Genomic DNA, 13081 nt, shown 5'->3' with positions numbered 1-13081 from the left:
CGTGATATAGTGAGTCACTGTTTGGAATGTCAAAAATCAACACATATGACACCGGAAATACATTTTACAGCACTAAAATCAGTTGAGGTACGGACGGATATTTTAGTCCCGGAACTTATTTACCTTGTGTGCAATGTCATCAAGAATGTCAAACTTTACTCGTTTTTTCTTCACCTCTGCGTAAACCGATCCATTGAAGTACCATGCCGATGAAACACCCTCACAGTCCAACAGGCGCGCGATCAACTCGCCGTTCTCCTTGGTAACGTCATCGCCTAGTCGAATGTTACCGGGGGCCGCCTTCACTTTTGACCGCTTTCGCATTATATGGGCCTTTTTGTCGTTATTTGTCATTTTCATGAGAATGGGTTTTGGTGCTTTACCCTTGGATCCAGGTATCCTGTGACATGCCACAATGTCACATTCGTTAACCTCTACATCCCCTTTCTCCTTCAATACAGATTTCACGACCTCTATAATATCCTCGTCTTCTGTTTCCTGAACACCGTAAATTTTAATATTGTTTTTTCTGCTGTATTGTTCATTATAGTTAGCTTTCACTGTGGCAAAAGTAGCAAGATCGTTCAGCTGATCCATTTCCTTTTTCAGTTCTCTATTGTTTTTGTTAGTTTCGGACAGTTTTTCTTTTAGAGTTTCGTTTTCCATTGTTAATCTATCGACGTCTTTTGTCAGGTTATCGATTCTTTTATTTAACAGCCAGTCTGACTAAAGCCAGCCCCTACTATATCACTTCGTTAGTAACTAACGAAGTGATATAGTAGGGGCTGGCTTTAGTCAGACTGATTTAACAGCGTTTCTCTTTTTTCTGCATTTGCTTCATGAATCTTCAGAAGTCCTTTCACTATATTAGTCACCATTGATTCTAAATCGCACGTTTTGACCGTTTGTTGCAAACATTCTTTAATTTCAAGTAAATCAGCTTTTAATGACCCTATTGTCAAGTCATCTGTTGTTTCAACCGTTTCATTTCTTTCAGTCCCAGATTTACTTTTTTCTGACCCTTTCTTAGTACCAGGCATGTTTTTGTTTTTATTTGGAGGTAGCGTAAACAAAGTCTTTCACAAGGGAAAACAGCATGAACAAATCGAGGTGTTTAAAGATCGTAGTAAGCAGTACTCACGACTGTGTAGAATCTCCTTTCTTAAAAACACAGATAGATCGTTTCAAATATTTTTTTTTTCACAGTGTAAAGGTTCCTCTGAAGTTATTTTTGCACACTGTTAGGAAATCCTTAGTCACAATAGTCATTAATTCACTAAATATCTCCAAACTCGCGCTCACCGAAAAAACACCTCTTACCTCACGAGCGCCATCTTGCGTTTTGCTTATAAATACTGATATATTCAAAGAGTTAAGAAATAAAGAAATTCCTAAGCTTTCATGAATACAAAGAATCAGAATCTATAGAAGGCGAAATTACTATGGAAGAAGCCTCTTCTACACTTTACAAAATGAAATCAAATAAATCCCCTGGCTCAGATGGTTTCTCTGCAGAATTCTTCAAGATGTTTTGGAAATATATTGGGTTTTTTGTAGTTAGATCTATTAATTATGGATATAAGCATAATAGTCTATCTATTACACAAAAACATGGTATCATTACTTTGTTACCAAAAGGTGATAAACCTAGACAATTCTTAAAGAATTGGCGACCTATTACTTTACTAAATACAGTATATAAAATTGCATCTGGATCCATTGCAAACAGAGTAAAATGCTATTTAGATAAAATAATTAATGAAGATCAAACAGGCTTCATCTCCAATAGATATATAGGAGAAAACACCAGGTTAATTTATGACATAATGCATTACACTGAGGAAGAAAATATACCTGGATTATTACTACTTATTGACTTTGAAAAAGCTTTTGATACACTTTCATGGAACTTTATACAAGGCGCACTTAACTTTTTTAACTTTGGACCCTCAATCAAGAAGTGGGTATCCCTTTTTAATACAGATATTACATCTGCAATAAACCAAGGTGGTAACCTTTCTGATAGAATTAACATTCAGAGGGGCTGTAGGCAAGGCGATCCTTTGTCACCATATATATTCATTATATGTGCAGAAATTTTAGCAATCCAAATTAGATTAAATAAAAATATTAAAGGTATTTCTATAAACAATACTGAAAAAAAGATTTCTCAGTTAGCGGATGATACATCAATTATTCTTGATGGTAGTAAAACGTCACTCACAGAAACACTGCAAACACTTAAGACATTTTCAGAAATGTCGGGATTACATATTAATTATTCCAAAACTCACATAGTGTGGATAGGCTCAAAAAAGTTTAGTGACGAAATTTTTCTTCCAAATTACAAACTTAACTGGGGAACTACCAGATTTACTCTTCTTGGAATACATTTTGATGTAGAATTGGATAAAATACTACCATTAAATTATGAACCAAAACTGGTACATATTAAATCAATATTTAAACAATGGGAGAAAAGGTATTTAACTCCCATAGGGAAAATTACTGTTATTAAAACATTAGTTCTACCATTACTAAATCATATTTTAATGTCCATTCCAAATCCTTCTGAATCGTTCTGTAAGGAATTGGAAAAAATGTTTTTTTCATTTATATGGAATAATTCAACCCATAGGGTTAAGAAAGAAGTAATCGTAAAAAAATATGAAGAGGGGGGTTTAAAAATGTTAAATCTGACATCTTTTATAGCCTCCATGAAATTATTTTGGATAAGACATCTAATTTTTACAAATAGAGGGTTGGAAAACCTCATTCCTATATTTAATTTGAACAAATTTATAAGTTGTGGAATTGAATATACTTTAACTTTTTTAAAAACATTAAAAAATAAATTTTGGATAGATGTTTTTAAGTCCTGGATAATGTTACAAAATCTTGAGAAAAAGTTTGATGTTGCTGGTGACTCACCACTGTTTTACAATCCACATTTGCATATTGGCGGAAAACCATTTTATAATAAACAAATGTTTGAGAGCAACATTAGACAAATTTATGATATCATTAATGAAGATTGTTCACTATTTTCTTATGAGCAGTTCTGTAACACCTATCCAAATATAAAGATTAATTTCTTAGAATTCGGTAGTATTAATCATGCTATAAAGGATTGGATGAAAAACTCCGGTCAGGAAAAAACAATAAAAAAGCTCACTAATCCCATGATTATGTCTAATATCTACACAGTAACGAAATGTAGAAAATCTAAATGCTATTATGAAATCCTTATTCAAAATTCTTCTGTCACAGCAGGTAAAACTTATTGGAGTGAGCTTTTAGAAGTTGGAACTCAGGAATGGAAAAAAAATTCACATGATACCCTTTAGGGTAACAAAAGATTGTAAACTACAATGGTTCCAATATAGGATTTTAAACAAAATCCTAGCAACAAATTCATTTTTATTCAAAATAAAAAAAAATGACTGTAAATTATGCAGTTTTTGTCATACTGAGGGTGAAACAATAGAACACCTTTTATGGGAATGTGATAATACACAATTTTTTCTTGAAGAATATGTACATTTGTTTGAAGAAAAAACTGGTTTAATGATAAACGTTACTAAGAAATCTTTTATTTTAGGATTTATTGAGGAAAATACTGATATTCAAAATGTTATTCTACTTTGGCTTAAATACTATATTTATACTGCCAGGTGCACAAAGAAACATATTAATTTACAAAATGCAATATCACAAATGAAATTTCATTATGAAACACAGAAAATTGTCTCTTATAAGAATGGTAAAAAGGAAAAGTTTGATACCCAGTGGAACAGATGGAATCTGCTATTCTCTTAACTTGAATCTTTACACACTCTCTTTGTCTTCTCTCTCTCTCTCTTTCTCTCTGCTCTCCCCTCTATCTTTCTCTCTATTGTTTCTATCTTTCTTAAAATAAAAAACACATCATTCTGTTTCTTTTGAAATATGTATATAATGCTGTATGTTGTGTGAATAAATAAAAAAAATAAAAAAAAAAAAAAAAAAAAAAAAACATATTTTCTTTAGAGAAGTGGACAGGCTTTCGCCTACATCCAGTCCACTTCTCTAAAGAGGATAGCCTATTACACTGTATTAGCATGCTATGAATTTAATTGGGGGTTATTTCTGGCAAAATGGAATCAGGGTGCTGTATGTGGTAGATATTACCACATAGAGACTGGAGATTTTTGGGGTGTATACATGGTCAAAAATGAAATTTTTATCACGTTTATTAGTTTACTGTCTTACCCAAGGGAGGAGGAATATGTTTTGGCATGGAATATTTTCCCCACAAGTTGCAACTTTGTAAACTGAGATCTATCAGTTAGATCATAATGACACATTGTGCCTGTCTAAGGTTAATCAAGTTCAAGTTCATTGTATATTTATGAATTTAATTAAAGTCAGTCATTGGGAATAAATTCAAAAAAATTAAGCCCCAAATGGGGGAGGGGGATGTACTTTTATGGGGTACTCACAAGGGTGGATCTGTTCAACTGCTGCAGTGGTATGAATGTGAAATCTCTATTTTTCTTTTTTTTAAAAACTGTATGAACCAAAAATTATCACATCAAAAACAAAGAACCAATCATACGATATGTATGGAAATACCTTATTATGGAATCTTAATTTATTTTTCTGTATCATGTGAATAATTCATACCTGGTGAGATGTTATTATAATAGTATTTGGATTAAATGATCAGGAATTTTGGTGCTCTCTGATTGGTATAGACACCATTTCCTGAGACGTACCTTGATCAGAGTGACTTCACCTCATATGTCTACATTCTGGGGGGGTTTATTCGGGTTTTTCCTCTTGATCAACCATAGATGTGTTTACAGTTTTTTGACCAATCAGATTGCGTGTTTTTAAGCATGTGTTGGTGTGAATGTAAACATGTCAGACCCCAGTACCAAGGAGATTAAACACTTTTGATAATAAAATAAAATGGTTGAGTATTGATTGTTTAATAATATTGTTTTCCATTTTTAACTAGTAGTTGTTATAAGCTTTTGAAGTATAACAACATGTGAAAGTTTTGTTACACTTTGCATTTTATTATGAGTGTTTTTAGCTCACCTGAGCCGAAGGCTCAAGTGAGCTTTTCTGATCACATTGTGTCCGTCTGTCCGTCCGTCTGTCCGTCCGTGTTTACGAGAGTGCATTTATTGGGTATTTTTCATGCCAAGATTGTACTTATTGGGTACTTTTTGCTTATTGGGTATACCCAATAAGAAGTGTCGCTGAATATGCTTAAAACACCCTAATTGGGTATTTGCAGGTTAGTACCCAACAAAACTTGGACACGACGATTTGTCCAAAAAAGTGTCCAAAAAAGTTGCTTTCACGGACGCACCGTGTTTTGTTGTTTCAGTTTTACATTCGGAACTCTAAATTCTCGAGAGTTCCGAAAATCAACTTCCGTTGATCCTGATCATAACAACGTTTGTTTTCATGGAAAAAAATATGGCGACTAAGAAACACTCAATGTCAACAAGATTTTCTGATTGACAAGAGAAAAGGTAAGTTTATTCGATTAATATTTATCCATTGCTGGGTTCTTGTTTAAGGAAAATAGATTTTAATGTAATTTTGAAAACAATTGTGCACAAATTTAAAATAGATATATCGGAACAATTAATCCAAAGTTGCACTTGTTTGTATTTTGAATTTTCTCTGTCTTTTTAACTCTCTTGAGGGCGAGAAGTATTGAGTAAATGATCGTATATTGTTAGATAATCTTTAATAAATCGAAAGTGTTTATTATTTAATTTTATATCATAACCAACTAAGTATGTTCTGACAATGTATATTGGAAAGGGAAATGAAAATTTTAACAATCGTGTGTTCATAAATCAGCTGTAAATTATCGGTTCATCATGTAGACAGTATTACAATCGCAAAGTGAGATGAGATGATGATAAATGGGATAATTGACAACAACTTAATAATTGTATGTAAGTTTATCTCATCTGATATGTAACTTAAGAGATTCATTGTATTACTGAAAAACTTTCAGTCAAAACAGTGCTTCTTTCTGTCTTTGATTTTGACTGAGTGTCTGCTTTATTTAGATTTTTCTTTAAAATTATTGTTTTTGTCATTTGTTTTTATTACTTTAAAACAATACTGAAATTGTTATAGGGCTACTATAACTATTTCACATGATGGGTGTGTAATTAGCATCGCGCTACACCCGGGGCTTCCATTTTTGAGGATGGGGTTAGTGGTTTTCTGCACTGAGGAAGCCCAATGGGCTATTAGGAATTTTAAAATACGCATGTAATATATGAAAAGCACCACCGGTATTTTCACTCTTTTTTGCTATTGAATTCCCTAATATGGAAATATTCCAGACAGCATGCTCATATTATCCATAAATCTCCACAACTGCATCCATTTTGCAGTACTACAAGACTGATTTACTTAAAAACGATCTTTTATTTCCTAATTTGAATTCCCCCCTTTCCTTTGTTTAATATAGCAATATTTGCTTGTACATACATGCCTCACAGATATCTCATTATTAAATTATATACATTCACTCAATCAGCTCAATGATAAGTGTCATGCAATTATGTAGCGTTTTTTTAAAGCCATATATGGCGTAACTGATCAAAAATATATTTTTGAAAAATACAAAATTAAGTAAAGAAATATAGTTAATACATTTAAATGAAAGCTTTTCATACAATTCGGAGCGCGGAGAACACCTCGTTTTATCTAATAATACGATTTTATCTTCCCTGTAATGTGTTATTTAAATCTTTTGTATTTTCTTCCAAGTCGGAGAAAATTCCGAGAATCCAAATTGAATTTTGATATCTTTATAACGCAATTGACTTAGATTTTGTAATTTACGGAAAATTTCTATCTTTATCATGTTTATATAAAGTAAAGATACAAATGATAAGTTCTTATAATTTTAGTCTAATAATTTTCATTGTACATACGCCATATATGGCTTTAAATGATTCAAGATGAAAACAAAATGATTTTTGCTTGGTTTTAATTAGACGAACTAGTGAATGACCAGAAAAGGAATATTTAAAATCTTTTTTTCATTTTTTTAAATCATTAATTTATAAATGATTAAATTTTACTAGCGAAAATTAAATTAAACTTTAATTTTAAAAAGAATCATCTGTAGTTAATACCCAGGGGCCCATTTCATCAAAGGTCGTACGCCCAGTCGTAGCGCTACGCCGGCGTAAAGTCGGGACTAGCACGAATATTTGCATTTCATTAAAGAGCGTATTGTTACGCCTGACTAAATTTAGGCCAAAATTTTAAGTCTACTCATGGGTAGGCGTAAGTTAGGGCGTAAAGTTAAAATATGGCCTTTTTATTAATTTTAGCGAGTTCTAAAGAAAAAGGAAGGTTCTAAGAAGAATTTAAAATACAAACAATGCATTATTTAATTATACATATTATGAAGAGGGGGAGGGGGGGGGGGTGTTGTTACTACTACTTTGTGACGTAGTTCATTTAAGTAATAATGTACTCAATTAATATTTTGATAAATTTCTGCTGAGAAGAAAAGATTGTCTTATTAGAGATTTCTTACGTTTTGACAATGCATTCATACACATTTGATTGTGGTATTGTATGTCTAAGGTATTGTAAATCAATTTACATATATAACTGTATTTCTACACCCCGCTTGAAAAGCGAGACGGTACATGTATATGTACATGTATATACTATTTAGTAATCGGGATGTCCGTCCGTCCATCTGTTACGCTTTGGGGGTACCCATCTCTATCCGCAACTCCTTTCATATCACTGATTGAAATTTGGTGAAATTTTCACAGAATCTTTATTATATATTGCCATTGTGCCTTACTGTACTTTTTGATCCGACACATATTTTGGGTTTCCCACAGCAAAACATGGACACTGCCATTATATTTATATGGAAGGCGGGGGGGGGATATCTTTTATTGAACTCATTGCTTACGGTACCTCTAAGTTTCTTTTTCATTTACTAAAAAGAGACCCATTAAAATTGTCTATTTTGAAAAATATTTTCCAACAGCATATTTTCTGAAAAACAAAAATTACAAAAAAAAAAAAAAAAAAAAAAAAAAAAAAAATCGGTTTCAAAAGCATAGTTATCATCTTTCATGTAATTTTCTACATTTAAGAAAAAATTCAAAAAAATAACCCATCTTAAAACCAAATAGTTTTTGTCATATTTGAAGAGTCCATTTCTTATTTACTTTTCGCCACATGCGTGGATCCAGAGGGGGTCGGAGAGAGGGTTCAGAATTTCCCGAATTTGCAGATTAATTAACATTGAATGTTCAGATTACTTAGTTAAGGACGAAAGTAATTATTTTCCTAGGTATGTTCCCGGCGAATCATAGACCCGAACCCAGGGAGGGGGTTGGGGTCTCGTAATAAATTATTGCTTTTATAATATCGATGTAAGACGGTGATAATTACACAGTTAAGTTCAAGAATGAATTATTCCTAATTTTTTTTTCTCAGACAAACATTGATGCAGAAGAAATCTTTAATTTTCATAATTTTGTTTAAAAGAGCAAATCTTACTTAGTATAAGATAATCTGAGCGCATATAAAGCACATATAAGATGAAAATATACATGTTTTTGATTTCCTGCATTACTTACATTTTAATGAAAACAAAATAAAGAGTAGCTGTAACTAAATTTTAAAGACAGAGACCACACAAGCAGAGAATTTTTGTAAGAATATCTTTGTAGTCATTTTTCCAAACCTCTCTCTCTCTCTCTCTCTCTCTCTCTCTCTCTCCCTGCGTACTTTTAAAACGGCACATCACATTTAATCTGCAGATAGTAAAGAATTTTTTTTCTATAACTGAACAATTATGAATCAATTGAATTGACAAAAAATTAATAAATACAGAGAGGATTATCTTACATGTACCATAGTAGTAAACGTGTAAAATTTATTTCTTGACTCAAAATGTGTTCATATGTAAACCGTTTGCATTTTGTTTTCATTATTTTTGCTTGCATATACATGTACATTTCTTATTAAAATTTTTAGATCTTATTCTGTCTCAAACTTAATTATTAGTATTTGTCAGTAGAATCAGTATTTATCGAATCATGAAATTTATTATCAAAGGCGAAGTTATTAACCTGTATCAATTTCGGGAAGAGGGGGCATGGCTGTAATTAAATTTCCAAAATGAATAGATTTGCTTGATTCCGAAATACAAGTACATGTACTGTCCTTTTCATCCTTTCAATTTATTAGACTTTTATTATTGAAATATTGTAAAAAACTAAAATTTGTTTCTTAAAAGATGCATGTCTCTTACATAACACTATAAACCCATGCATGTTTCAATTAGTGCAAGTATTAATTTATCTGTAACTTGTGTTATTCTGTACTTTGACGTGCTACAATTTATACATGTTTGTACGCTTTGGGCAATGTTTATGTTTTTGCGCCTGCGCAATGCAACGTTGTCAAGGACTTAGTCCTGTGACTAAGCGTATCTTTTACGACTAGACTTACGCCACTTGGTGAAACGCAAATTACGCCCGACTAAATTTTGGCGTAATCCCCGGAAGTACGCCTAAGTTAAGGCTTAACTATACGACTTTTGATGAAACGGGCCCCTGAATATTTTCACGATGAACTTTTTTTCAATGTTACTTTTTAATTTTTGCCTCTATATTTGGGCTTGTCACTTTTTACTTGGGAATAGTAACTTTATTGCCACAAAGCTGTGGATTAGTACTTGATTTCCTTTATTGCACAGCGATGACTATGATTTAATAGCACAAAAAGCTAATGGGTTTACGTATGTGAATTTATATGATTAATGCTTACTTGTGATTTTAGGATAACTGGAGATAATGATTCCTTTTTCCCATTGATATTGCATAAATATTTTCCTTTTTATGTTACAATAAATTGGTTTAGATTTTTTTTTTATAAAAGTAATCATTAATTACAGTGGAAATTAAAACCATAATCATGTTCATTGAGGATTATCAATATGTAACAGGTCAAACAGGAACTTCAGTTGTGAACATTGCAGAGAACACACCCATCAGAAGATGACCCTCAGAAATAGGACAATTGTAAGTAATCAGTAAAATGAACAGGAATATTTCATGCCAACCACAAGATTTTTAGAGACATTTTCGCTTCTTAAATTAGAAGAGATAGAGGGAAAAACTTGTACTTACTACATAACTACTAGGCAACCAACCTTTAACTGCAGGAAAGCTTTTGGTATGTGCAATACAGCTACATAAAACCCCTTTAGTATTCATGTTAAGTTTGAGAAAGTACCTAAGTATTTTTTCTAGTGTTTGCCAACATTTTTCATGCACTGTGGCAACGCACTTTGAAAAAATTACGCACTTTGAAAAAATTTTTCAAAGTGCGTTAAATTTTGGGACTAGGTTAACGCACTTTGAAAAAATAAATTTTTTTTCAAAGTGCGTTAATATCGAGCATATTAACGCACTTTGAAAACAAAATTCTGCATGGCTTAGTCAATATTCCTACAAATTTAAGGTATGATAAATTATCATTTGAACCGGATTTGATACTTTTTGTCCCCCGCTTGAAAAGTGGGAGATATTAATTTGGGTCTATCTGTCAGTCCATCCATCTAGCTGTCCGTCCATCCGTCTTTCCGTAACGCTTTCGTTTCCACACGATATCTCGCCAACCCTTTGAACATTTGCAATGAAATTTAATATAACAGAATCCCTGTGGCCTTAGGAAGACCCCTTTTGAATTTAGGGTCAAAAGGTCAACATTCAATGTCGTAAAGAACTACGAACGATAGTATTGTTCTTCCGCCTATCTCTTAGTCAATTCTCAAAAGTTAACATATTGGAATGATTCTAAAAAAATTATAGATATTTATATGAATTTTCATAAAACCTTACTTATTTAGGATACCAAAGAGAAATAACTCTATAATTTTGGCAAAACTTGTGTTTTTAAATACCTAGAGTTTAACAGAGAGATTATCAGATATGGTATCAAATTAACATTGAAAAGCAGACAGGTACTGTAGATTCCTTAATATAAGCGAGGAATTAATTTCTGCGTAATTTTGCGAGAAGTATCACTCGCGAAAAAAATATTACTCGCTTTTATTTTTCTGGTGCTTAAATCTATGTAAAATCTGTTCATTAACCGTTCATTCGCGAATTATAATTCTAGCGATTTGACGTTTGAGTGCCAGTTCGCGATAAAAAAAAACACTCGCGAAAAATAAGGAATTTACAGCTAGTAATTAATATTCTGATTTTCCTGAAAATGAACATAAATAGACTTTGAGATTTAAAAGAACAAAATTTCGATTTACTACAGACTTCCTTGTACAGTGCTTATACTGTATTTAGAATGCTCTTTTTTTCAAATATCATTGACACTTAAGGTAACGAGTTATAGAAATAGATATATCTGGGTGGGAATGATAAAGAGTTGAGCTGATAGACCTTAATTCAGCCAGTCTTTTCTTCGTTTTCCGTTTCTTGGTTTTCTTCAATCCATCAGTTTTTAGAAAGAAACACATCAAAGTAAGGGCACCGCAAAGCGGAGCATTCCTTCACCAAAAGCATGTTCAGTAAATCATTTGACATCGATCCCGATACAAATTACGTCAATTCCACACAGAAAAAACTAACATACACATAAAGTAATAACACACATATATCTCACTATAACTATAACTCACTATATCCCATCATACGTTGCGAGGGGATAATACTGTTGTCTATTTCTAAAATATAAGTCTAATTCCTTTTGTTTCATGAAAATTTTTTCAAAGTGCGTTAAATGTTTACATGGTGTAAAATTATGATGTACAGTTTTAACGCACTTTGAAAAAATTTTTCAAAGTGCGTTGATTTGGTCCCAAATTCAACGCACTTTGAAAAAATTTTTCAAAGTGCGTTAACCTGGTCCCAAAACTTAACGCACTTTGAAAAAATTTTTCAAAGTGCGTAATTTTTCAAAGTGCGTTGTAACATATGCACACTGTTTGCTTGATTGTACTATCATTTTATTTTAAATTCTTCAGATGCCCTTTACCTTTGCCAGTTTAGAATCATTTGTTTTAAGGGCATCTGAGGGTTGGTTCCAGAACTTAATTAATTGTAAAGTAATTACTGGGGTACTATACGGTCATAGGTTATGTTACATGTAATACATGTATAACATTTTGTTCTGATAGAGGTGGCATACAGGAAAATAAACAATACTAGATATCACTTCAAAGGAATAAAACAGCTTCATCTTGTAGGTGTATTTTATTTAAGGATCACTACTTCATGTCTGATATGCTGAAAGTTATTCATAATCTGTTCGACTGTAATTTTTCATATTTTCAACTTCTATCCAGCTTAGTCAATTTTAATTAAATTGTGTGCAAAGCATACCCCAGGAAGGGGGGATGGAGTGTCAAGTGTGTCTCTGTCCCTGTCAATATAATTTCAAAGCAGTTAGTAAGGTTTGGGTCAATTTTAAATCCTCTTTAATTAGCAGAACCATTGGGCTAAAAACAATACTAATGTGAAAGCTTTATCATTAAGTGTAGAGATGTTTTTGAAGATTATGTACCCCTAATGTACTGAAAGTGTTACATTAGAAGTCTAAAATTTGCAAGGAATAGGTGTAAAATCTTTTTAAAATCTACTTCTTAACAATCAGAAACTAACATACTGTCTTATTAATATGCAACATCGTTTTGTGTGTTGAATGATGATTCCATTTTTATAAAATTATGGCGGATGGGGGGTAGGATGAAGATGCAGTTAGACATTGAAGAAAAAAAGGGTTGATAGAATTTAGTTTTTCTTCCATTTTATTATCAATACATATTTCTGAATAAGAAATATACTTCTACTTCTTGGTTGGTTTGATCAATATAAAGGGTGATCTTGTTGTAGTCAAGAAAAACATGTTTTATACGGCAAAGAAATGCCTTTATCTAATTGCAGAATGAATAAAATGGACAGAGGCAGAACTGAAGGAGATGCATGAAATGAGGAATATTTGAAAGATTGCCTGAGCATAACCACTGCTACTAGATAAAGATATGGCAATA

At 32.2% G+C, this 13081-nt stretch overlaps 1 long non-coding RNA gene across 1 annotated transcript; it reads left to right on the top strand.

The window, feature by feature from the left end:
* The first annotated feature begins 5145 nt into the window (after positions 1-5145).
* On the top strand, positions 5146-13025 carry LOC134273328 (uncharacterized). The gene is made up of 3 exons (XR_009993379.1): positions 5146-5528; positions 10016-10091; positions 12975-13025. It is a non-coding gene; the product is annotated as an uncharacterized LOC134273328 (long non-coding RNA).
* The last annotated feature ends 56 nt before the right edge of the window (positions 13026-13081 follow it).

This window comes from Saccostrea cucullata, unplaced genomic scaffold, assembly GCF_032062105.1.
Source record: "Saccostrea cucullata isolate Sc308-1 unplaced genomic scaffold, CSIRO_AGI_Scuc_v1 ctg8231, whole genome shotgun sequence".
NCBI classification, from domain to species: Eukaryota; Metazoa; Mollusca; class Bivalvia; order Ostreida; family Ostreidae; genus Saccostrea; species Saccostrea cuccullata.
Note: the sequence above shows the minus strand (reverse complement) of the source record. Positions and strands in the feature narration are given on the sequence as shown.